Source organism: Felis catus, chromosome A2 (genome assembly GCF_018350175.1).
Source record: "Felis catus isolate Fca126 chromosome A2, F.catus_Fca126_mat1.0, whole genome shotgun sequence".
Lineage (NCBI taxonomy): Eukaryota > Metazoa > Chordata > Mammalia > Carnivora > Felidae > Felis > Felis catus.
Window position 1 is genome coordinate 108,710,221 of NC_058369.1, and position 27,025 is coordinate 108,737,245.

Below are 27,025 nucleotides of genomic sequence, written 5' to 3' on the forward strand. Positions count from 1 at the left end.
TAAAAGAATAGCAAAACATTATGTGAAGACAGAGACACACAGGGATAAAGCTATGTAACTACAAGGGAAATTATTGGAGTTTGGAGAATATTGGAAATTATGCAGAGAAGGAAATCAAAGATCAAAAGTCACCAGGAGAAGCTAGGAAGACAGAAGAAAGGTATCCTCCCTAAAGCCCCTAAGAAGGAGGCTATCCCTGACAATACCTTGATTTTACATTTCTAGTATACAGTACTGTGAGAAAGTAAATTCTTGTGTTATACTATCTGGCTTATGGTATAACATATATGTTATATATATAACTTTCTATGACAGTTATAGAAAACAAATCCACTTATTCTGAAGACATCTGACCTGTAAATGATGAGAGTATTATCCTTTCCTTTTAATATTTATACTTTAATTCTTTTTTCTTATTCAGATGATAATTTAAGTACTCATAGAAAAGCATCTATTTTGTCTACCTTTTCAAATATACTGGTTTACAGCTCACATTAGTTTGTATAGTTGCAGTAAAAAGTATCACATACTTGGTGGCTAAAACAACAGATATTTATTATCTCAGAGTTCTAGAGTCTGGAAGTCCAAAATCAAGATGTTGACAGGATTGAATTTTTGTGAGGGCTGTGAGGGAAGGATGTGGTTCAGGCCTGTCTGTCTGATTACAGACGGCTGTCTTCTCCTCATGTCTTCTATACCATCTTTCCTCTGTGTCTGTCTCCATTTTCTGATTTCCCTTGGACACCAGTCATAATGGATTTCTTCCTTTCCTTTCCTTTCCTTCCCTTCCCTTTCCCTTCCCTTCCCTTCCCTTCCCTTCCCTTCCCTTCCCTTCCCTTCCCTTCCCTTCCCTTCCCTTTCCTTTCCTTCTCTTTCTTTCTTTTGAAAGAGAGAGAGAGAACATGCATGAGAAGGAGAGGGGCAGAGGAAGAGGGAGAGAGAGCATCTTAAGCAGGCTTCAGGGCCAGCACCCTGATGCAGAGCTCAATCCCACAACTGTGAGATCACGACCTGAGCCAAAATCAAGAATGGGGTGCTTAACCCACTGAGCCTCCCAGCTGCCCCTGGATTAGGGCTCATCTAAATGACCTTATTTTAACCTGATTACCTAAGACCTTATCTCCAAATAACGTTACATTCTGAAGTACTGGGGATTAAACGCTTCAACATGTGATTTTTAAGGGGACCATACTTCAACCACAACACAGTTCTTCATACATTTTCTCTTGTATATTTAATAACAGTCTGTATCTGTAATTATGCTTTATTTCTTATACCAGTGGTGTTTTTGCTCTTTTAAAAAAAATAATTGGCATGCCAAACTCTATTTAACATTCTCTTTAAATGATAGCTTTTGAAAATGGCAGAGCAGCATGGAGACCCTGAATTTGTCTCACCCCTGAAATGTACCAGATCAGCAGCAAACAATTTTGCATACCTAGAACTTTGATCTGGGGATTAACACAACAATCTGCATAATTTGAACCATAGAACTTGACAGGTACACAGTGCAGAGAGGTGAACTGGGGGAGAGAAAAGTCATGGGAGGAGGGAGATGTTTTTGTGGGAAGAGGACAGAGAATGGGAAACAGGGAAAGTATGGTGCACTGGAATTGTGCAGGAAAAGTACTCCCCAAAAAGTAGCTGGAGAGAAAGAGAGAAAAACAGTGAAAAAACTTGCAGGGGACTAAACAAGAAATCTGTTACCCAAAACCATTGATGGGGAGAAAAGAGAGGGTTTCAATATCACCAGGATTCTGTGAACAGTGGAGCACAGAGTCTGGAGTTGCAGAACTCAATGCCTGGTGGTGCTCTGGTGAGGAAATTGGACAAATCCCCAGGAGGAGGCAGCGGGATCTGAGGAGTCCAAGTGCCACACAGGGAGAAGGAATTCCCCTGCTTGGAATCCATTTGGTAGAGGCCATACAGCCTCCCCGCAGGCAAAGGTCCCAGCAGACCCCAGAGAGCAGTCATATTTGCTGGTATTGGGACAAAAATGCCAGAATGCAGTGAAATCTGGTGCCAGCTGTGTGTTATGGTTTGCCTTAATCTCTGAACCTCTGTCACTGTGATATCACACGAACCTTTTCTGGGGCAAGCCAGCACTGAGCCATTGCTCAGTGAAACCCTCCCCCAGAGAGTCAGCATGGGTCCAAGCCACAGAAGGTTTCTGAAGTGTGGGGTTTTGAAATACAACCCCATCTGAGATAAAACTCTGGAAGGAGGGGCTGCCTGGCAGGTGGACAGCTTGAACACGGACAGGGTAGAGGCAGGAGTGGATGGAGTCCTGAGGCAAAGGAGGGGTGTTTACAGGTAGGTGAGATTGTGAAGTTCCTGTGCCAGAGACTAGGGATTTGGGAGAAGCTATTTCCACCTCTCCTGTGCATGCGTTTGTGCAGATGCACATGTGTTCTACATTGATCTACCCCGGTAAGCCAAGAAGCACCACCTAGTGGAGAATGGGGCCATTACACCAAGCCCTGCCAAGTGCAACCTCCAAGCACATCTCCTAGAAGACCAAAACAAATCACTCCACCTACTTAGTGTAGGAACTATGAAAGTCTTCATAGTTTTGGTTCTAGGGGAAACTGGAAGTAACTGCATTCAGGTTTCATTCTGTTTGCTAGTTCAGTTGTTTGTTTTCTTTGCTTCTGCTTTTGCTTAAATTGTTTTTTCTTTCTTTATTTATTCTTTATTTTCTTCTTCATTCTTGGATATAGGAGAAAATTTTATTATTATTATTTATTTTACTTTACCTTTATTTAAAAAAAATTATTGTATTTCATTTTCTTTATTTCATTTTATTCTATTTTATTTATATAAATGTTTTTAATTTCTTAATTTTTTCTTACCTTTATTTTTCTTTTCCTTTCTTTCCCTTTCTTCTCTATTCTATCAAGCTTCTCTCAACAGGCAGATCAAAACACACCTAGGATATAGTTTCCTTTATTTGATTTTTGTTTTGTTTTTAATTTTTTAACTTTAATTTTTATTTTATTAATTTTTTCTTCCTCCAAAATGATAAAGGAAGGAGTATAAGCAAGATGTATGAACTAGAATTTACAATCACGATAATAAGAATACTAGCTGGGGTTCAAAAAGCATAAAATCCCTTTCTGCAGACATAAAAGAAATAAAATCTAGTCGAATGAAATTAAAAATGTTACAACCTGGATGCAATCTCAAATTGATGTCACAATGACAAGGATGGACAAAACAGAGCAGCGAATCAGCGATTTAGAAGATAAAATTATGGAGAAAAATGAAGCAAAAAAAAAAAAGAAACAAAGACAAAAAATCGTGATACAAGGCTTGGAAAACTCAGTGACTTATTAAAAAAGGAATAACATCTGAATCATAGGAGTCCCAGACGAAGAGACAGGAAAAGGGGTGGAAGGTTTATGTGAGCAAATTATACTAGAAAACTTTCCAAATCTAGGGAGGGACGCAAACACCAAAATCCAAGAAGCACAGAGAACTTTCATTATATTCAACAAAACCCAATCATCCACAAAGCATATCATAGTCAAATTCACAAAATACATACACAAGGAAGGAATTATGAAAACAGCAAAGGAAAATAAGTCCTTAACCTATAAGGGAAGACAGATCAAGTTTACAGCAGATCTATTCACAGAAACGTCGTGGACCAGAAAGAGGTGGCAGGTTATATTTAACATGCTGAACTGGAAAAATATCAGTCAAGAACTCTTTATCCAGCAAGACTGTCATTCAAAACAGAAGGAGAGATAGAGTTTCCCAGACAAACAAAAACTAAAGGAATTTGTGATCACTAAACCAGTCCTGCAAGAAATGTTAAGGGGGACCTTTTAAGTGGAGAAAAGAAAAAAACACAACAAAAAAGACAAAGCAACAAAGACTAGAAAGGACCAGAGAACATCACCAGAAACACCACCTCAACAAGCAATACAATGGTGCTAAACTCCTATCATTCGTTATTCATTCTAAATGTCAATGGGCTAAATGCTCCATGAAAAGACATTGGGTATCACAATGGATAAGAAAACAAGACCAATTTATATACTTCTTACAAGAGACTCATTTTAGATCTAAAGACACCTGTAGGCTGAAAGTAAGGGGATAGAGAACTATCTATCATGCTAATGGTTATCAAAAGAAAGCTGGTGTAGCCATACTCATATCAGACAAACAGGATTTTAAATTAAAGATTGTAACAAGAGATGAAGAAGGGCATTGTATCATAAATAAGGGGTCTATCCACTAAGAAGATCTAACAATTGTAAATGTTTATGCCCCGATGTGGAAGAAACCAAATATATAAATCAATTAATTGCAAAAATAAAGAAACTCATTGATAACAATACCATATTAGTAGGGGACTTCAACACCCCACTTACAACAATGGACAGATCATCTAAGCAGAAAATCAACAAGGAAACAATGGCTCTCAATGACACACTGGACTGGGTGGACTTAACGGATACATTCAGAACATTTCATCCTAAAGCAGCAGAATACACATTCTTCTCAAGTACACATGGAACATTATCTGGAATAGATCACATACTGGGTCACAAATCAGCCCTCCACAAGTACAAAAGATCCAGATCATACCTTGCATATTTTCACACCACAGTGCTATAAAACTTGAAATCAACCACACAAAAAAATTTGGAAAGACCATCAGTATGTGGAAATTAAAGAACATCCTACTAAAGAATGAATGGGTTAACCAAGAAATTAAAGAGGAAATTAAAAAGTACACAGAAGCCAATGAAAATGAAAACATGACAGCCCAAAACCTCTGGGATGCAGCAAAGGCGGTCATAAGAGGGAAGTAAATAGCAATCCAGGCCTTCCTAAAGATCAAAGAAAGGTCTCAGATATACAACCTAACCTTACACCTAAAAGAGCTGGGAAAAGAATAGCAAATAAAGCCCAAAACCAGCAGAAGAAGGGAAATAAAAAGATTAGACCAGAAAGCAATGATATTGAAAAAAAAAAAAAAAGTACAACAGATTAATGAAACCAGGGGCTGGTTCTTTGAAAGAATTAACAAAACTGATAAACCCCTAGCCAGACTGATCAAAAAAGAAAAAGGAAAGGACCCAAATAAAAAAAAATCAAAAGAGGAGAGATCAGAACCATCACTGCAGAAATACAAACAATAATAAGAGAATATTATGAGCAATTATATGCCAATACATTGGGAAGTCTGGAAGAAATGGACAAATTCCTAGAAACATATAAACTACCAAAACTGAAACAAGAAGAAATAGAAAATATGAACAGACCCATAACCAGTAAAGAAATTGAATCAGTAATCAAAAAACTCCCAACATAAACAAGAGTCCGGGATGGATGGCTTTCCAGGGGAATTCGACCAAACATTTAAAGAAGACTTAACACTTATTCTTTTGAAGCTGTTCCAAAAAATAGAAATGGAAGGAAAACTTCCAAAATCATTCTACGAGCCCAGCATTACCATGATTCCAAAACCAGACAAAGACCCCACTCTAGAGGAGAACTACAGACCAATTGCCCTGATGAACATGAAGACAAAAATCCTCAATAAGATACTAGTCAACCAGATCCAACAATTCATTATAAGAATTACTTACCACAATGAAGTGGGATTTATTCCTGGGCTGCAGGTTTGGTTCAATATCCACAAATAAATCAGTATGATACATCATATTAATAACAGAAAGAATAAGAACCACAAGATCCTCTCAATAGATGCAGTGAAAATGTTCGACAAAATACCATACCCTTTCTTAATAAAACCCTCAGAAAGTAGGGATAGAAGGATGACAACTCAGGATCATAAAGGCCATATACAAAAGAACCACTGTTAATATCATCCTCAATGGGGAAAAAACTGAGAGCTTTCCACCTAAGATCAGGAACATAACAAGGATGTCCACTCTCACCACTGTTATTCAAGATAGTGTTAGAAGTCCTAGCCTCAGCAATCAGACAACACGAAGGAATAAAAGGTATCCAAATCATCAAGGAGGAAGTCAAATTTTCATTCTTCACAGATAATATGATACTCTGTGGAAAATCCAAGACTCCACCAAATAACTGGTAGAACTGTTCCACGAATTCAGCAAAGTCATGGGATATAAAATCAATGTACAAAATCAGTTCCATTTCTATACACCAATAATGAAGCAGCAGGAAGAGAAATCAAGGAATCTATCCCACTTATAATTGCACCGATACCATAAAATAACTAGGAATAAACCTAACCAAAGAGGTGAAAAATCTATACACTGAAAACTATAGAAAGTTTATGAGAGAAATTGAAGAAGACAAAAAAAATGAAAAACATTCCAAGCTTATGGATTGTAAGAAAAAATATTGTTAAAATGTCAATACTACTGAAAGTAATCTACATATTCAATGCAATCCCTACGAAAATAATATCAGCATTCTTCATGGAGTTACAACAAACAATCCTAAAATTTTTATGGGAGCAAAAAGACCCCGGACAGCCAAAGTAATCCTGAAACAGAAAACCAAAGCTGAAGGTATCACAATCATGGATTACAAAGCTGTAATCATCAAGATGGTATGGTACTGGCACAAAAACAGACACTCAGATCAATGGAACAGAATAGATAACCCAGAAATGGACCCACAAATGTATGGCCAACTAATCTTTGACAAAGCAGGAAAGAATATACAGTAGAAAAAAGATAGTCTCTTTAGCAAATGGTTTTGGGAAAACTGGACAATGACATGCAGAAGAATAAACCTGAACCACTTTCTTTCACCATACACAAAAATAAACTCAAAATGGATGAAAGACCTAAGTGTGAGACAGGAAACCATCAAAATCCTGAGGAGAAAACAGGCAACACCTTTTTGACCTTGGCTGCAGCAACTTCTTACTCCACATGTCTCCAGAGGCAAGGGAAACAAAAGCAAAAATGAACTATTGGGACCTCATCAAAATAAAAAGGTTCTGCACAGTGAAGGAAACAATCAGCTAAACTAACAGGCAACTGACAGAATGGGAGAAAATATTTGCAAATGACATATCTGATAAAGGGTTAGTGTCCAAAATCTACAAAGAACTTAGCCTAGCTCAACACCCAAAAACCAAATAATTCAGTGAAGAAATGGGCAAAAGACATGAATAGACACTTCTCCAAAGAAGACATCCAGATGGCCACCTGACACCTGAAAAAATGCTCAACATCACTCATCATCAGGGAAATACAAATCAAAACCACAATGAGATACCACCTCAAACCTATCAGAATGACTAAAATTAACAACTTAGGCAACAACAGATGTTGACGAGGATGTGAGGAAAGAGGATCTCTTTTGCATTGCTGGTGGAAATGCAAACTCGTGCAGCCACTTTGGAAAACAGTATGGAGGTTCTTCAAAAAATTAAAAATAGAACTACCATATGACTCAGCAATTGTACTACTAGGTATTTATCGAAAGGATACAGGAGTTCTGATTCAAAGGGGCTCATGCACCCCAATGTTTATAGCAGTGCTATTGAATAGCCAAAGTATGGAAAGAGCCCAAATGTCCATTGACTGATGAATAAAGATGTCGTGTGTATATATATATATATATATATATATATATATATATGGATATATACCCACATCCACACACACACACACACACACACACACACACACACACACGGTAGACTATTACTTGGCGATCAAAAAGAATGCAATATTGCCATGTGCAACAATGTGGATGAAACTAGAGCATATTATGCTAAGCAAAATAAGTCATTCAGAGATAGACAATTATCATATTATTTCACTCACATGTGGAATTTAAGATACAAAACAAATGAACATAAGGGATGGAAGCAAAAATAATATAAAAACAGAGAGTGGGACAAACCATAAGAGACTTAAATACAGAGAACAGAGGGTTCCTGGAGGGGTGTTGGGTGGGGGTTGGGCTATGTGGGACAGTGGCATTCAGAAGGACCTTTGTTGGGATGAACACTGTGTGTCATACATAACTGATGAATCACTAAATTCTATTCCTGAAATTATTATTTAAAAAATAATAAAAAATAAATGATAGCTTTTGGTATTCCTATCATTACTACTTTTTCTTAAAAATTGTGTTCTTATCTATTTATTCCTTTCTTCTGCTTTATATTATTTTTATGTATTTTCTTGATATGAAGCATACATAATTCAATTTTAAATTTTCTTGTATTTTATTAAATTAATTTATGGGTGAACATTTTATTTTGAGCCTGACTTTGGTCACCTCCCAGAGGTTTTAGTAACACTATTTCTATCTTTGCTTATTTTTGAGGAAATTCTCATTTTCTTCTTGATTTCTATATTATTCCATGAGATAAAATAATTTATTTTAAAATTATTAAGTAGATATCTTTATTGTGATGTTTAAAAAAAAGAATAATGTGGGCTGTATGGCCTCTGCTTTTTGGCATCTGTAGAGATTTACTCTCCTCTATAGCTTGGTGCCTAGCTAACTTGTGAATTCCCCCACTTTTTGAAAAAAAAGTGTTATATTGTTTCATTTGTAGAGTTTATATATATGAGTACAAAGTTAGATAGATATATAGATATATACATTCATATAATCATTTATCTTAAAATTTCATTTATCTTAAATTTATCTTAAAATTTTTTCATTTTATCTTAAAATTTCATTTATCTTAAAATTTCTTTAGACAATTTTTTTTGTTAATGCCTCTTGCAATTTTTAAATCTATTAGATACATTAATGCCTAGGACATATTGATGGAGTGCATCTTTTGGCAAAAGAATTACTTCTGTTTGTTCCATTTCTTTGTTTTCACACTGAAATCTATTTATTTATTTTTATTGTTTTGCCTATTTTCTTTTGTTTTTAGTAGTTAAATTACTTCTCATTTCAAAATTAGCTCTGAGTGTAACAATAGATATCTGTTGTGTAAATCCACATTATTGGAATAATGTTAAGTTAATCTGTAAGTCTTGATATTTATAATGATTTGACTCTGCTCATGTTAATTTTGGCTAGTGATGTTAGTGAAATTAATTTAATAACTTATTCTATCAAAATCCAGGATTAAACAACATCAAGCCAATTTCTTCTTTATAGAAACTGCATATTTTTATTCCTCCATTTCTAAATCTTCCTTTACTCCAAGTTTCAGTGCATGTGTATTTTAGGTCCATGTTTTGCTAATGTATTTTACATTAGGAACCAGCTATTACACCTACTTAAGATTTTTCTTACCGTTTATCTGTCACCATATTTAGTCATATTTATTGGATTTATTGTTAATTTTGGTGGAAACAATCTTCCAATAGTTCTCTTTTGGAAGGACTGTGATTAGGGAAATTTATGAGTGCTGATATTTTATAATGTCTTTATTTTGCTCTATCAATCAATGGTTTCGCTGGATATAAGATTAAGGCTTAAATTCACCATCATGTTCTCTGAACTTGAAAAACTCCTTCTTGTGCTATAGCATCTGCTGTTGAGGAAGAAGTCTGATTCTAATTTGATTCTTACTCTTTTGTAAGAAAGTTTTTTTTTCAGCTCTTAAAAAGCTTTCACCTTTTCTTTTTATCCTCAGAGTTCTACATTTTTACCATGTATCTCCACATATAGTTCTTTCTTCATTCATGTTAGGATTTTGTTGTATGTATATTTACTTTGAAGATGCAAATTTTTGTGAGGAAAATTGTCTTCTATGCTACTCTGATTATTGGATTTTCTTCATGTATCTGGTGGTTCATTACTGCCTGCTCACGGTCTCAGGTAATAACAGCTGTTCAAATTTTGATAGAACTGTTTGCATGATTAGTTGTGAGAAATGGATAGAATATCCCTGCGGGAGGTGTAATTGTAGTTTGTCTTCTGGATACGAGGCTCCCTCTCCTCTCAAAGAGTGACTAGTTGCCTGGGATACTGTTCAAATACCTTTGCTGATCCTCTTGATTAGTCAAACCAAGAGACAGAGGAAGATCCAGTTCTTGTGAAGTTTATAGGCACCCACACAGATCCCCTGGATATCATTCTCTTCCTCACATTTAATTACTTTGATCTATATTTCATGATAGTTTTTCTGTAAGTGTTCTATACCAATCTTCCCCTGCAGCCTCCCTGTCACTCTGATTCTACCTGCTTTCTGTTTTACAGGAATCCCTCCTTATTTCTAACCTGCCAGTGGAGGATTGCTGTATATATGCATAGTACCTTGCGAGTCATAGCCTGCACAGCCTGCTTTTGTGTGTTGGGCCAGACAAGCATTGTTTTCATTTTCCAGTGCTGTTGAGATTGATTATCCATTTAAAATAGTTTTTCTTCTCTTTAAAAGGATTTACTCAGGAAGCAAGCCAGAAGTATTTTATTAGTCAGACATCTAACATCTCTTTATTGACATTACCAATTATCTGTTGCTGTCATCTGTGCACCGTAACCTAAAATTCTTTTCTTTTTCTTTTTTTGAGTATTATAGGAAGATCATGACCTGTCATGACTATAAGATTATTATTGCAAGAAATCAGAACATATCATTTTCCCTCTACTGTCTTTTTTTTTTTTTCCTTTCTGTATTTTCCAGGCCACAGTTTCTGGGGAAATTTGGAATATGTTGATTCCAAGTAAATGATTGCGTTCTTTTTGCTCTTTCTAAAAATTTAGGATTAGAAGAATATTAACAGAGTTAATTATTCATGAGAAGCAATAAAGGAAACTAATTTATACTTTCTTACTCTTTTCAGAGAGCTGGAGCTTGTCAAACTTTAATGTCTGAAACGGTTGGTTTGACATCAAAGGTTTTACCTGGCTTATGTACTAAAGAAAGTTTGATCCTTACTACAGTGTTTTAGGAAACATAAACATGGCTTTCTAGGTAATTAGAAAGAACTTCAGGAAATAAGATGTGTTCCTTCCTATCCTGTACACTTCCTTTGACACAGAAAAAGAAAAGCTTTTAGAATTTTTTTCATTTTACATAATGTGACTCCACACAATGAGTTACTGAACTGAACTTCCTCCCTTACACAGTCCATTATTCCGCAGTACTTTACCTACTAGCCAATCCATCTGGAACTTTATCTAGTCACTTGCCAAAATCCTCCTCCTTCTTAAAGATGTTCTGACCCACCTCTGAGTTTTCATTTCCTCCCACTCTACCCAAGTGATGAGCTCTAACCTCTTACTTCCAGATGTCAAGCCCACCTACTCCCCTGAGATAAAATATGTGCAACAATCTTGCTTCATGGCCAACCATTCACCAAGGTAAAAATGAATTTTCATATCTCCATTTCAAGTGTCAAAAGAACCCATTTTCAACTGGAAGAAATTATATGCCTTTTTCAAACTTATCACCACCTACCAAATATATCAATTTGGATGCAGAGATTATTTTGTTTTAGTCTCAACCATTCTTACAATTCCTTCAGGGCACACACAGACATGAGCAAACACACAGCATATCCTGATAAATTGTATCCAACTTGCCCTTTTCTATATATTAACTTACGGGGGAAAATCATACTATCATGTCTCTAAATTATTTGGAAGCAGAATCTCTCAGATTTTCTCATACATACCTTATATTTTAACTCTCCTTTTTATAATTTCTTATAGTATTGGTTGCTTTCAACATTCATAGAATTATATAATCTTAACTATATAAGGGAACATATAAATTATCTAATATAGCTTCCAACTCCCAGTATGAAAGCTGAAATACATGTAATTTTAGGTGGTTACTATTTTGTGATAAAGTTTGTTCATTGTTCATTCATTTAATCAAGAAATACTTATTGTTTTACTGTGTCTCAAGACGAATCTATTGGCTGGACAAAAGATAATTATCTGCACTTTCAAGGAAATTACATTTTAATGGGAAGAGATAAATAAGTGATAAACATAATAATTAAGTCAATAATATAATGTGAATGTATAATCTAGGATTTTACCTATTTGCAAGTTAATTAGATAGATATCCTGTTACTGGTTCATGGTTGCTGGCTGAAGACCTGAGATTCCTGGGTCAGAGACAAGGTACTCTTTTATGCACAGCATAGCAGGCACAGCAAGAACATTAGCATATTTGGCATGGGAATTATGCCGATGGGACCAGATGGATGCTGTGCACACAGTAGAGTTGCATCACAACCTCACATCAAAATGGGATATTTCATAACAAGCAGTAAGCAAGTCTTGTCTTTGTCTGAGAGAGAGACATTAACTTCTCTCTCAAGAGAGAGACTTCTCTCTTCTCTATCAACACAACTGATGAATGTCCCAGTTAAGGAGCTATCAGGACTTTTCATTCTTGGTATACCCACCAAGGTGTATAGAAGCACAAGCAACACTTGGAGATGATTTCCAAAAAGATGAGAAGTGATAACTATTATGGAATAGAGAATCAAGTAGATCAAGGTCATAACAACAGAGGAGACAAGAAAAGGAGTGGGTCATTTGCAGAGTTGAAGAGGTTGGTGAATGTAGATAATATAGATTATGCTGTGGTAATAATTCCAAATCTCAGTGATTTACAGCGACAGATATTTTTGTTTCACTCACTATACATGTCAACAACCAATAATGGGTGGCAGCAGCCCTTGTTTATGACCGTCATCTTTTTTCCTATACAAAGATTAATGGAGCAAGGATAGTACTTTCTTAGTAATAATATTGATTGAAAGACAGAACATAGCAAAGCATGATCTACCAAAGCTTCCTTCTCCCTTGGCCTTTCTCATTGGCCAGAACAAGTCAGATGGCCAAGTCTAACCTTACACTAGGGAGAGGAAATGGATGCTGATGACAAAATTTACTACAGTAGTCTTTATCAAGACTACTAATTTTATTGAGAAATCTAAATGTGTGTATGGTATAGGGAAATCTAGGCAGAAAGACTGGAAAAATGACTTCAAGTTGACAGTGTGCCTGGGGTGTTGGAAGAATATCAATGAGGCCATTGAAAATGGAGCAAAGCAGAAGGGACCTAATTGCTCTGGGCAAATAGAGAAAGGCCTTATGTAAGCCACTGTAAGGATTCCATGTTATAATTTCAGTGAGATAGGGAATCACTACCATTCCACAACTAAACTGTAAAAGAGAAAGAATAGAAGCAGGAAGGTTTGTTCAGAGCTCTGTCGGTGGTGGCTCAGACCAGGGTGGTAACAGGCACTATGGTGAGGAAATGGTTGCTAGTTATATTTTGAAGGTAACAGCAATAGGATTCTGATGGATCTGATATGGAAGTCGAGGAACGGAGAGAAAGCCATACTCAGAGAGAAGCTCATTCATGTCACACTTGAAAAGTTTCTATTATGAAAGCTTGCGTATGCTCTAAAATTTAAATTCTTGCTAATGTGAATTAATAGTCATATTCTTAATCACCTTCATCTTTAAGATAATTTGACTATTTTTTTTCCTATCAGTTTCTGAGGTCAGTACTAAAATTGATAGTGCAGAAGAATTTAGAATTGTCATATTTTCCTATTGGATTGATAACTTCATCATTATGAAATGCCTCTCCCTGTGTCTAGAAATACCTCCTGCTTTAAAATCTGTTTTCTCAGGGGTACCTGGGTGGCTCAGTCAGTTGAGCGACCAACTTCAGCTCAGGTCATGATCTCACGGTTTGTGAGTTGGAGCCCTGCGTCGGATGCTGACAGCTCAGAATCTGGAGCCTGCTTTGGATTCTGGGTCTGCCTCTCTCTTTGCCCCTCCCCACGCATGCTCTGTCTTTCTCTGTCTCAGAAATAAACATTAAAAATGTTTTAATAAAAAAAATAAAATCTGTTTTCTCAGATATCAATATAACAATATCGCCTTCTTTGTGTTTAGAGTGTTCAGGGCACGTGTCCAACATTTTTACTTTTAAACATTCAAGGGCTGTGACTTTTATAGCTTATAGTTGACTTTTATTGATTGATTGATATTACAATTTTTTAAATTTTTATTTGTTTTTGAGAGAGATAGAGAGACAGAGCACAAGTGGGGGAGGGATACAGAGAGAGGGAGACACAGAATACAAAGTAGGCTCACTCTGTCAGCACAGGGCCCGACATGGGGCTCAACTCACAAACTGTGAGATCATGACCTGAGCCAAAGTCCAACACTCAACTGAGTCACCCAGGTGCCCCATTTAATTTTTTATCCAGTCCAACAATTTTATATTCTAACTAGATGAATTCGTTAATTTGTTACATTTCAAGTTTTACTGCTCTATTTGTATATTAATTCAGCATTTTATTATATGTTTTATGTTTTCCTAATAATATCATTCTTCCCTCTTATTTTTTAACCTATATGTTTTATTATTTTATTTTCCTTCTCTTAGTTTGTTATGTATCCCTTAATTATTTTTTGTTTTTACCCTAGAGATTACAAGATTCATCTTTGATTTATTAGACTGTATTTCAAATTAGTAAATTTACCACTTTCCAGAAATCCAAAGATCTTATTTATTTTAACTCCATTGCACTATCTCCATCTTTCAGTTTGTTTGTTTTGGTAACTTATTTTAAGTCTACATATATTTTATACCTTATAAAGTATTGTTACTATTGCTTTTAAAAGGATCAACATCTACTTATATTTACTCTTATGTTTCATGTTTCTATTGTTTTTATTTTTCATATCTGATATTATTTATTTGTTACTCTTAGAAAATTTCATTTTTAACTGGACTCAGACATAGAGGTAGAAACTCTCAGAGAGAACAGCCCCCATCTTTTGGCAATCTGTTCCTGGAGTTTTTCTTTGGCCTCCTTCATTCTCCTGGCCAAAAGCTCAGCATATTCTGCAGCCTTTTCTTTATTTTTCTTAATATGCTATTTCTCCAGAGCAAACTTCTTGATGTATATGTTGGGAGATATGTGGAATAACAAGAAAGTGAACCTTGAGCGTTTTCGTTCCGGGTTTCTTACCTTCTTTGTTCAGGTGCTTTTTTACAACATAGTGTCAGATATCATCTTCTTTAGAAAGATCGAAAAGTTTGTGGATTCTGCTAGCCCTTTTGGGCCCCTGGTGATGATGCACAGTAGTATCAATGAGTCAAAGAATATCCTTCTCCCCTTTATTTTAAAATGACCAAGTTGAGAACCCTGAGATTGGCATACACAATGCAACCCCGAACAGAGAGATGCTTTCTTTCTCCAGTCCTCCTTCGTCTACATCATGCATCCTCTTACTCAACAACAGGTGGACACGGCCATGGGTAAGACAACTTGCTTCTTGGGAAGCCTTGTTTGTCACCATCACCACTGATTCACACCATATAACCCTTCCATTCTTCACCCAGATCAGCAGCAGCAATTTCTGTGGCCACACACTTCTCAAGGAAGGTATGAAGTTTATGTTCATAATCCACTTCAATGAATTTCTGGCAGCCAGTAGCTCAGAAGAGATATTCAGCTTCATCCTACAGCAGCCTACTGCCTCCAAGGCACCACTTGGAAGAAATAATCTTTCTACTGTTTTTCATTCCTGCTTGCGTTACTATGTTCAATCATAAGTCATTTTCTGTCAGCCAGAAAAATCCCATTTAATATGAATTTTAATGATAATTTCTTCCCAAAGCATTTTTCTTGGGATGAAAAGTATATGTACATTTTCTTAATTTGTGAAGCTTACTTTTGCTGATTATAGAGTTGTAACTTGCTACTGCTTCTGTTAGAACTCTAAAGATGTCATTCCATTATCCTTTGGTGGAAAGTTGATGCTCAGTCTACAATTGCACCTATACAAGTAATGGAGTCATTTTTCCTGGATGCTTTTAAAATAATCTTTACATTTTCTAATCCCATCATGAGATGTGGTTTTTATTGCATATATCTTGCTCAGAGTTAAAAATATTTAATTACTAATTTCAATCATTGCATTTATTTAGTTATAGAATTTCCATTAGTTTCTATTTTATAGACTCCCTTCTATAGTGAAATCCCCATTGAATTTCTTGAATATAGTGATAATTCTTTTAATATTCTTATCTGGAAAGTCCTATAGCTGAGTCATCTATGTGTCTGTTTCTATAATCTGGGAGCTTTTTCTCCTGATTTTCAATCATTTGGTTATATCTTCTGGCATGTCTCGTAATTTTTTTATTGTATGCTAAACCCTTTATATAAAAATTTATAGAGTCTTTCTTTTTTATCAGAGATTTAATTTTTATCTAAAAATAAATTAAAATATGGGTGGGTTAAGTTGTTTCAATTAAAAATTGAAATCATTTTTGTTTATATTCATTTTGTTTATATATGCTTTTGAAGGCTGGCTTATTTCTGGTGTGCTTTTAAACCTAGTAAAGTTCAGGGTCCCTGGGTGGCTTAGTTGGTTAAGCATCTGACTCTTGGTTTTGGCTCAGGTCATGATCTCATGGTTCATGAGTCTGAACCCCACATCAGGCTGTGCTGTTCAGAGTAGAGAGCCTGCTTGGGATTCTTTCTCTCTCCCCTTCTCTCTGCCCTTCTCTTACAGTTTCTCTCCCTCAAAATAAATAAATAATCTTTAAAAAATAAATAAACCTAGGTCTTTATGAGGGCCCTTTATCTTTGGTGAAGACTAAATTCCATTTTTTTTCCTTTGCTGTAACATAATACTGATAAAATGTGTTTCACTTTTTAACTCCTTATCAGATGTTTTCCAATTTTTTTTTCTATTAAATCTGGCCCACACAAGAGTAGCTTAGGAATTAGGAAATCCCTTAAGGGGAAATTGTACAGAGAATGTTGGTCTCATTTCTCTGTGATTGCCTTTATTCACTGGGATATTAGAATCTCAAATTTTTGCTGTCTTGGTGGTCTTGAATTCCAACTTTTTATCTCTTGAACCCAGTTTGCTTTCTAAAACCTTTAACCTGATATTTTTTGCTAAGCCTTATGCTAATTTCTTTGAGTTATCAAATGTCCCAAGGAAAAAATATCAGTGGCAAATGTATGACATATTTTAATTCATTTTTCTTCTCTCCCAGGTCTCCTTGACTGTTCTCCTATCCCTCCAATTGGCTGTTTTGGTTTTTGTGTTTTGCAGTTTAATTTTTTTTTCTGTAGTTAACCTAAGCAGCAGTATTACTGTCATGCAATCTACTTTGTTATAGTTAGGAGGAGACATCTATCAAACATTATTTTTATAGGTTATAATTTAGAAGTTAGATTACAGGTATATGAGTCATATTATCATGTTAAGGCCAACTTTACTACTTCTGTGACACTTGACTACAAGCAAGTTATTACTCACTCTTGGCCTCAGTTTCTTCATATGTAAAATGTATATAACAGATTTCCTACTTCATAGACTTGTGATGAGAAAGTCTAAGAGTGTTGTAGGCAATGTGTTAAGCATAGAGCCTGGTACTTGTGAAGCACAAATTCAAGTTACAACTATCAATATTTGTCTGCTTCTGCTCAAAGCTACTCACTCCTCATTGAGCAGAGAGTAGAGATGTTCCATTACTTTTTTTTTAAATTTTGTTAAGTTTATTTATTTTTGAGAGAGAGACAGAGGGAGAGAGAGAGAGAGAGAGAGAGGATGAGGGGCAGACACACACACACACACACACACACACACACACACACACACACACAATCGAAGCAGGACTCAGGCTTGGAGCTGTCAGCACAGTGTCTGATGTGGGGCTCAAACCCACAAACCGCAAGATCATGACCTGAGCTGAAGTCGGAGGCTGAACTGAATGAGCCACCCAGGTGCCCCACATTACTTTTTAAATAAACTCTTGCCAATGCTTTTGCAATTAAAACTTTTTTTTTAGTAACCAAAAAATTATTTAACAATCTGTACAAGAATGAGTTCAGTGATTGCTGTCAAGTTTACTAAACTGAATTTTTTAATTATTCCTTTTAAAATCTGGCTTTTTTTCTCTCTGCTATCCTCTGGTAACTCAAGTGTTCTGCAAAATTTTCCTAGTATTACCTGTAGAAATATTGTACCATATATGCTTCTTTGACCCTGTTTGGTGTATGGTTTTGTACTGCTATATACTGAACTTATGTTTGTATTTTCTAACAAAACCTTGTACCCCTAATGGAAACCATGGCTGTTGTTATTTTTGATAATATACCTATGATCAGAATGCTGAGGGCATTAATCATTCAATAATTAATTGTTAAATTTCACTGGGGCATGAATTGACAAAAAGGAATTAGAAAAACTAAGACTCCCACTCTAGTTTTAAAAAGGTGAGAAGATACGTAGGTGTTCATGGTTCTTAAAATTCTGATTTCAAGGAAATATTTTCTTTCTGTTCTCTTTGATCACCAGAATATGTAAAATAGGAAGTCCAGTAAAATAATTTGTTGTATATATTTCAAAAGATACAAAATACTTCCAGATTACATATTTATTAATTTCAGAGATCAATTATGGCTTTTAATAGGAAACATTAGCCTGTGCTAACTTTTGAGAGCCTTTGCACTATAAAAATTGCATTAACGTCTTTAGTTACTTGAAAACAACTGATGTCATAGTTTGGTTTTATGATTACAGCTTCCAGGCTCTTTGGTAAGAGAGATATCTCAGAGAAGGCATAAACTAGGAAAACCTGTCTTTAAGGGCCTCTTGTCTGACCTGGTCAATGAGATCATTTTAAAGACACACCCAGGCTTGTTGAACCAGGAGACATACCTGTAACAGGACTTTTTCTAGCTCTCAGTTCTTTGTCTCACCCTAGTTTTCACAAGCCCCATATAACCACAGGAACATCTTTCTGTATACTTTCTATGCCTGAATTTTATTTAGATCTTCTTTGCTTTCAGATTCTTTCCTCAGAGGACTTAAGTTTGACTTTTCTGCTTAAGTTTCCTCTATAATTCTAATAACTGACAATATGAATCTTTTGTCAATGTGGTATAATAATTACTTAGAACTCTCTGGAGAAGCTCTTTCTGGTTCCTATGGAATACCTTGGCAACAACATAGTCTAGAAACCAAACTTTCATTGAAAGAAATGAACCCAAGCCTATTCAATAGAAAAATATAGGGTACCATAAGTAGTGATTAAACATTGTATACTATTGTTCTAGGAATAGCCTTCGATTTGCATTGACAAAGTCATGATACACAATAGATTTCACTCAGCACCAAGCTGGCTTAGCTTGAAGGAAAAAACAAAACAATGTTATCTTTCAAAGTTGTGGTTAACAAAAATATTCCAATACTAATAGAGCTTATACAATGTTTAAATGAGGCATTCATAAATTTTATTAGTCAAAATATTGAAAACAACGAAACACCATTCACTAGCCAACATAATGTTCATGATACTGTTATTGAAAATTATGAAAATATTTATTGTCAGTTTTGAATCTCTTTTCCACTGCAATCATTCCAAGAAAGTGCCTCTGTACTCGAGGCTGATGATATCATTATGGATCTCTGAATAATCTGATTACTGGATCAAGTTCTCCTGGAAATCTTCCCAGAATTACCTTGCAACTGTTCTGTAAGCAAGAACATCTAGAAAAGGCAATTAGCTTGCCAGTCTCCATAAGCATTTTAAAGCTGGTATTTAAGAGAGGCCCATGGCTACTTTGATTTTGTAAATTTCACTAGGTGATAATTTCCCAGCCATCAGAATTAATGAAAATTCAGGAAATGTCAAACTTTGGGGAATATAAAATCTCACATAAGAACACTTTAAAAGGATCCAGTAACCTTGCAAAGGGACAAACCAGGCCTTTCTTTATACACATTAGAGGAAGAAGAAAAAGAAGAAGGGTAAGATAAGGACAGTAGGCAAAGCTGGATCGAAAGATTTTGGCAGATGTATTTTGATCTTCCACTGCCCCTAGACATGGATCATTTAATGAACTAATCATTCTCACATGTTCTTTAAGAATGTAATATATGGTATATCTCTTGTAAGATGTGACTGGAAAGGTGTATGGAGGCACAGACAGAGGAAGGAAGAGTGAAACTTGCCAACTTCATCGTCTAAGATGATGTGGATGTGTATCCATGACTCTTCAAAGGCCTTATTCTAAAAGGTGCTGACTATTCTTTAGATAATTCAGTTCTCACTGCATTATACTTTAGAATCAGCATCTTTAAAGGTGATTGAAATAGTATATTAGAATATTCCCTATAAACAGGAGAAGGAAAAACAACCCTGGATTATATAGATGGAATTTTTCTTTTCCCATAAGAAATGCATGCCTCACTTAGCTAAAGACAGAAACATTCTCCTTTGTAGTCATTAGGTTTAAGGCTTTTTTGAACTCTTCTAGATAAAGTAGCTATAACTTCCAAGACCATCTCTGTGTACCTGGGGTAATTGTTTGTATAGCCCTCACTTTTCTCTGTGTTTTCAATGAGAAAATAACAAATCCTGTGTACAGATAAGTGAAGGGCTGATAAGCCATGGTGCTTTGTATAGATTACCTTTTGGAAGACAGTGAGATCATTTGTGTCATTGCCTACATGTCGGTATAAAGATTTGTACTCCATGACGAATGGGTTTCAACACGTTGGCTCAGGATCACAGCCTAAAATAAAAGACTGTGAATCAGAATCAGGGCCATGGGGTCTCCCTCTCTCTCTCTCTTTTTAACTAGGGCTGTCCTCTGGAAGCACTTTTTCTATCCCTAATGTGCTTGTGCTTTTACCCACCAAACTTAAAATGGGTATTTTCCATGTCCATTTCCTGCATATTTTTTTTGTTGTTCCAAAGTATTTTTTTCTGCCTCTCATGTTAGTATATACATATATTTTAAAAATACCTCATTGTGCTCTAGTACATACATTAAAATAGAAAATAAGAGAAGATTAAATGTATAAAAGGAAAAGTCAGCAATCAAGAGCCTAACACACACACACACACACACACACACACACGCATAGACACACATATACACACACATACACACACAGCAGATGGTTAAAAGGTCACAAAGGAAAAGAATATGAGTTTCTGGAAAGGGTTTAAATATAAACAGCCCTTGACCTTGGGTTCAAATATAGAGTGAATAGAATGGTTGGACATATTTATTAAGGCAGACAATTTGAAAAACTTAATCCTTGGCTAAACTAAAAAACATCCAAGGAAGGCAGTATTTGAATGTCTACCCTCAAGTCCAAGAGGAGGAATCTCTAGGGATTTTTTGGATAGAAGAAACTCTATTACAACATTTTCCTGGCCTGAAAGCCCACTTAGGAGGAAGTGAACAGAACCCAGCCCCAAGGCCAAATTTCAGGCTCAAGTGGATGGACTGCCAGGACATCCTACACACCGGACAAAAGCAGTGAAGCCAAGACAGCCCACATTCCCATGCTTTTAAAAAATGGGGAACCTCAAGGGGGTGCTTGATTTATGTGGAATAACTGGCCTGCCCAAATACATTTCAGAATTAAAACTTTTTCCAACACTCTCACCTGGGATTGAGGGCTCTGGAAAATGGTGGTGGAAGAAGGAAATAGATTAAATCGCTCTTTGGCCAATGCACTGAGACTCTTGGAAGAGAGCCTAAGGCTGGGAAAATAACAATAGCCAGTGGCTATTAAGCACTTATTGTGTGCCATGCCAGAATAGTTTTTTGTTTGTTTTCTTGTTTGTTTGTTTTAAATGTTTGTTTGTTTGTTTGTTTGTTTAGAGAAAAATAGAGGCAGAGAGAGAGAGAGAGAGTCCCAAGCTGCACTGACAGTGCAGAGCCTGGTGCTGGGCTTGATCCCATGAACCCTGAAATCATGACCTGAGCCGAAATCAAGAGTTGGCTGCTTAACTGACTGAGCCACCCAGGCACCACTATGCCATAATAGTTTTACATGTAGAATCCCCTCCTATCCTCACAAAATTCCTACAAATCGTATGCAATTATTACTTCAGTCTCTACAGATGAGGAAGCTGGAGCCTAGACTGGCTATTTAATCAATGAATGCACTATTTACATGAGATGAACACCTAGTAAATGGGAGAGACAGGAATTAAACCCAGGTTTGACTGGCTTAGGGTCTGCATTCTTGATAACCAATTGCATTCAAAAAATGAGCCTCTGTAAGGAAGATGCCATGAGTTAGGAAGCAAACCCAATATCCATATAATTTGTATGATTCTCTACTCAGATTAATGAATCTCACAAGTAAGAGAAGTCTTTCAAGCAGACTTCCAAAGAAGACTGTTTAGAATTCATCTATAGAACGATAAGAATTTAAGGGACCAACTGATACAAGGTACAATTTGCATATTTACTCAGGCTCTAAAATTTGGAACCTCAGTGAATTGGTGCTAGTCCTTTGCCAACTGCTGCCCATCTAATTTACTGATCTTAAAATTATGTAAAGTAAAATTTCAAATTAAGGGATTAAAAGATGTTTCCTATGCTATTGCTATACACATTCACAAAAATTCTCTTAATCTAATGACTAACTCAGTGGTTAGCATAAAATATGCATTCAAAAAGTATTTTTAAAATAACGAGGTAGGTAGTATTTCCCTCATTTTACAGATGTGACAACTGACACTCCAAGAAAACTTACCAATGACCGCAAGACCTCATGTAGGATTCAAATTTAGTTTTTCTAACTTCAAAACCCATATATTTGGTACAATATCAAAAGCCACAAAATTACAACATTATGTTGTTATAGAAATGAATAAAGTGAGTGGAAAGGAGATTACAATTGTGCAAGGTCTTAAAAGTGAGCAAAACCTTTCATGGAATGAAAATTAATTGTGTATAGGAATGTGGAAGAGAGTGGAGGGAAATATTCTTGGCCACTGCTTCCAAATTTGTTCATTTCATAGCACATATACTATTTTTACAGCACACTGTGGGAAATGAGGAAGTAATTCTCAGTTGGAGGCAACTTCCCTGAGTGCTCTGGCCAGTCCTGACTCTGACCAGCCACGCTGTGAGCTGAAAGGATCTATATCTTACCACACCTTTAATCCACTAGCTGCATGCAAATATTCCAGATTTATCAGTTGAGAAGCTTAGTTCTGGGAATATAAAAATTGCAAGCAAAAATGTAGATATGAGAAAATGCATGAAATATTTTTGAAGCCTTGAGAAGTTCAGCCTGGTTTAAGAGATAAGACAGAAGATGGTATTGGAGAAGTTGTTCAAGAGTCCGGTTATAAAGTTTCTTAAATGTCATGTACTGGGATTGCAAAGTTATAATAAATATGCAAAACAAACAGAACCCCAAAAGTCCCAAACCTAAAATAGTACAATAATGGAAAAAAGGATTCTCCTGTTTTTTTTCTTAAATATCATTTTACATATTTGAAACTGTATTTATAACTCAGAGATTCTTGCTGTGATTCAGTAAGTGTATTAGACAAAACGTCTCTCAGAGATCAACTATTAAAGCTGAGTGAAATGAAACAAACTAAAAAAAGAACTGTTTAAAATTATTTTCCAATAACTAAGGCAACCAGAAATCGAGGAACCAAATTCCTGAAAAGAAAGCTAATGCATTAAAATGAACCCTCCATTTGTCTCTACATTTTCACCTTGACTGCCAATTCCTAGCCCTGAACATAGAAAATGATCACAAAACAGCAGCCTAGAAACTCTTGGAAGACAAAACAATTGGACTTAGCATTATTAGAAGAGGTGTAATTTGAAGAAACCCATAACAAGGGACTTTAGGAAAGTGACTCTGACAGTCTACATATAATTTCTACCCCAAGGACTCACTGATGCTGTTACAGAGAAACTCTGAGATCCTGCTCAGAAGCTAACTAGTTTAGCTGAGATTGTGAAAATCTCCTGATGCTGGAGAGACAAAAAGCAGCGTTCAGCTCCCCCAAATAAGAACGATCCCATTTAAACACTTAAGACTTTTTTACATTGAGATTCCTGCAAGGGTTGCATACAAGGAGTAAGAACCAACTAAAAATAGACCAGTTTTGCCTAGATGGAAGTGATTTGCCTATACTCAAATTGGATTGGAAAAACAAACACACTAAATCTTCTCTGAAGGAAGATGTCTAAAGCCTTTATACTTTTTTTCTACGTATTTTCCAAAACTTACAAAATATGTCCAAAACAGCAATCAAGTAACCAGAACAAAGAAAAGACATATAGATTCTTAAATAATGGAGATTAATATATTTAGTAAAATGGATTACAATTTGAAAAACCTCACCAAACAGCAACAGTATTTAAAAGGGAAATCAAATATAAAGCTTAGATAATTGAAATTGAGTATTAAAAGATGGGTTAAATGGCAACTTAAGAATTGCAGAAGACAGTATCAGTGATTAGATTATAGATTAGTAGAAAATAATTCAGAATGAAGCATAAATATAAGGATGGAAAACACACAAATCTAAGAAGTATACCGATAAACAATTATAATTAAATTTTTGCAATATTGTTGAATTTACGTTCTATATGGATGAATTACATTTATATACTAGCTATAGACATTCAGAAAATAAAAGTTGAAAGAAAAATCAATAATACCTAGGAATAAATAATACCTAGGAATAAATATAATGAAAACTGTAATACCTCAACACAGTAATCTATAAATTGTTACAAAAGAAATCAAAGAAAACCTTAATAAATGGAAAAAAAAAACAACACTATGGCCAGAGATTGGAGTATTCCGTATTCTTAAAATGCCAATTCTCTCTAAATTTATCTATAGCTTCAATACAATTTCAGTTAAACTCTCAACTTTTTTTTTAAATGACCTTGAGAGATGCAGAACCCTTATAAACCACTTAGTGGGAATATACATTTTTATAACTATTTTGGTAAACTGACAGTATCTATAAAGCTTTGTGCATGCATACCTTATAACCCAGCAATTCCACTTCTAGCTATGTAATCAAGGGAAACACATATCATTGTACACTAAAAGCAGGTGTGAGAATATTCACAGCAGTATTAGTCACAATAGAAAACAGGAAACAAAACTCCATCAATAATATTTGTACATCTGTACGATGTGATGATATACAGAAATAATAAAGAAGAACTCTACTGCTGTATTTAACAACTAGGTGAACCTCCCTGTTGGATGATTCAAAGAAACCAGACATGAAAGAATACCTGTATTTGGTGATGGGGGTGAGGAAGTGCACTTGTGATGAGCAACGGCTGTTGTGTGGAAGTGTTGAATCACTATGTTGTACACCTGAAACAAATGTAACATTGTATGTTAACCACACCGGAATTTAAAATTAAATAAACAAAAGCAATAAAAAAAGAATACCTATATTTTATAACTTCATTTGTTTAAAGTTTAAAACTGGCAAAGTGAATCTAGTTGATAAAAGAGGATATTGGTTAATATCTGAGGGCATTTTAACTGGTCGACTGTTAGTAGAGAGGCTTTTGAATGTTCTATATCTTCTATATGTTCTATTTTTTCATCTGTTTTTTAGTTGCATAAAACTATGTTCCCTGTGCAAAAATGTATTAAACTCTGCATTTCAAGTGTGTATACTTTACGCACATTATATTTCAATAAAAAGTAAAAATATCTTTATGCAAATTATAAATGTCCTTTATATATTTTATTATACATCCATTAAAACCTTTTGGTGATTGTACTGCCATCACTCCAAACTAAGCTGTATAAGGGTGTCCTGTCTTGGGTTTCAGCCACCTACTCACATCTCTCTCTCTCCCCTTCCTTGATCCTCACAGGCCATAAAAACCTGAAAAAATAAGTTCACTTCTTGGGCTCCTGTTTTTACATATGTAAAATATAAAGATTGGGTTACATTACTTCAAACTTTCTTTCATTTTATTGGACCTCCCTTTATATCCCTTTCACTCTAGTCTTCCTCACATATAGTTTTCATTACTCCCCTGAACAATTTCTGACAGTATCTTCATCAATAAATTTAAAAATTTCTGCTTGGCTTGGAAGGCAAAATTTTGGCCTGTCCATTCCTCTCTCCTATCTCACTTGTGCAAAATCCTTAATGTCCCATGAGTCCTATATATTATATTCTGTTGTATCTTCTTTTTCTTCCTCTCTCTTTGATGTCTGCTAGTTGTTCAAGTCCCCATTCAAGCCTTCTTTCTCCAACCAACATCATCTTACTATTCTAGCCCTCCTTGATATGCCTATTTTCAAATACTTTGCACATAGTGTGGAGTAATCTTCTGTTGTCATCCATTTGCCTTACCTGTGACTGCTGTTTTACCAAGGAAGAATCAGCTCTTTAAGGAGAAGAAGGCCATCCCACTAATTTGTCATGTGCAGTCTCCTGATGTACAAGTATGTTTGCCAGTTTTATTAAGATATACTTGACATACAGCACTGTATAAATTTAGAGTGTACAGCATAATGATTTGACTTACATATAATGTGAAATGACTATCACAATAAATTTATTTTATACCTACCACTTCATACAAGTGCAAAAAAATTCCAAGAAACAAAACTATACACACACACACACACACATATATATGTATATATATATATGACTATATATATATTACATCCCTAGTCCTGATAACTGGAAATTTGTGCCTTAAAAAATATTTTTATTTATTTTTGAGAGAGAGAGACAGAGCACAAGTGGGGGATGGGCAGAGAGAGAGACAGAGACAGAGACAGAGAGACAGAGAGAGAATCTGAAGCAGGCTCCAGGCTGTGAGCTGTCAGCACAGAGCCAAGAGCAATGCTCAAAATCGTGAACCCTGAGTTCATGACCTGAGCTGAAGTCGGACACTTAACGGACTGATCCACCCAGGCACTCTGGAAGTTTGTGCCTTTTAATCACCTTCATCCAATTCTACTATCCCTATCTTCTTATCTGTTTGTGATCTATCTGCTCTAATACACTGTCAGATTCTGAAGGCCAGGCTTCTAATTGTGTTATTTATTTACTCACAATTTGAGCCTAATGTCCTGCACAAAGAAAACCTTCAGTATATACTTACTGATTTTTTTCCTGGTTCTTTCAAAGAAACAGGCCATTATAGTATTAGAAACTAATACCATGAATGTTTCCTGTACTCAAATGCTTTCATGGTATCACACTCTCTACATAAAATTGGAAGAACTTATTATGGACCACGACCCCTGTGGAACCTTGCCCTTGCCTAATTTTCTGGCATTCCCCACCTTC

At 35.5% G+C, this 27,025-nt stretch overlaps 1 protein-coding gene across 1 annotated transcript in view; it reads right to left on the minus strand.

Annotated features, from left to right (window-relative positions):
- The window catches only part of CRPPA (CDP-L-ribitol pyrophosphorylase A), a 670,733-nt gene that overhangs the window by 46,771 nt on the left and 596,937 nt on the right, over window positions 1–27,025 (minus strand). The window contains exon 34 of the mRNA XM_045052438.1: window positions 24,987–25,071. The gene's annotated coding sequence lies outside the window, so the exon portion shown is untranslated. The remainder of the gene's footprint in view (window positions 1–24,986; window positions 25,072–27,025) is intronic.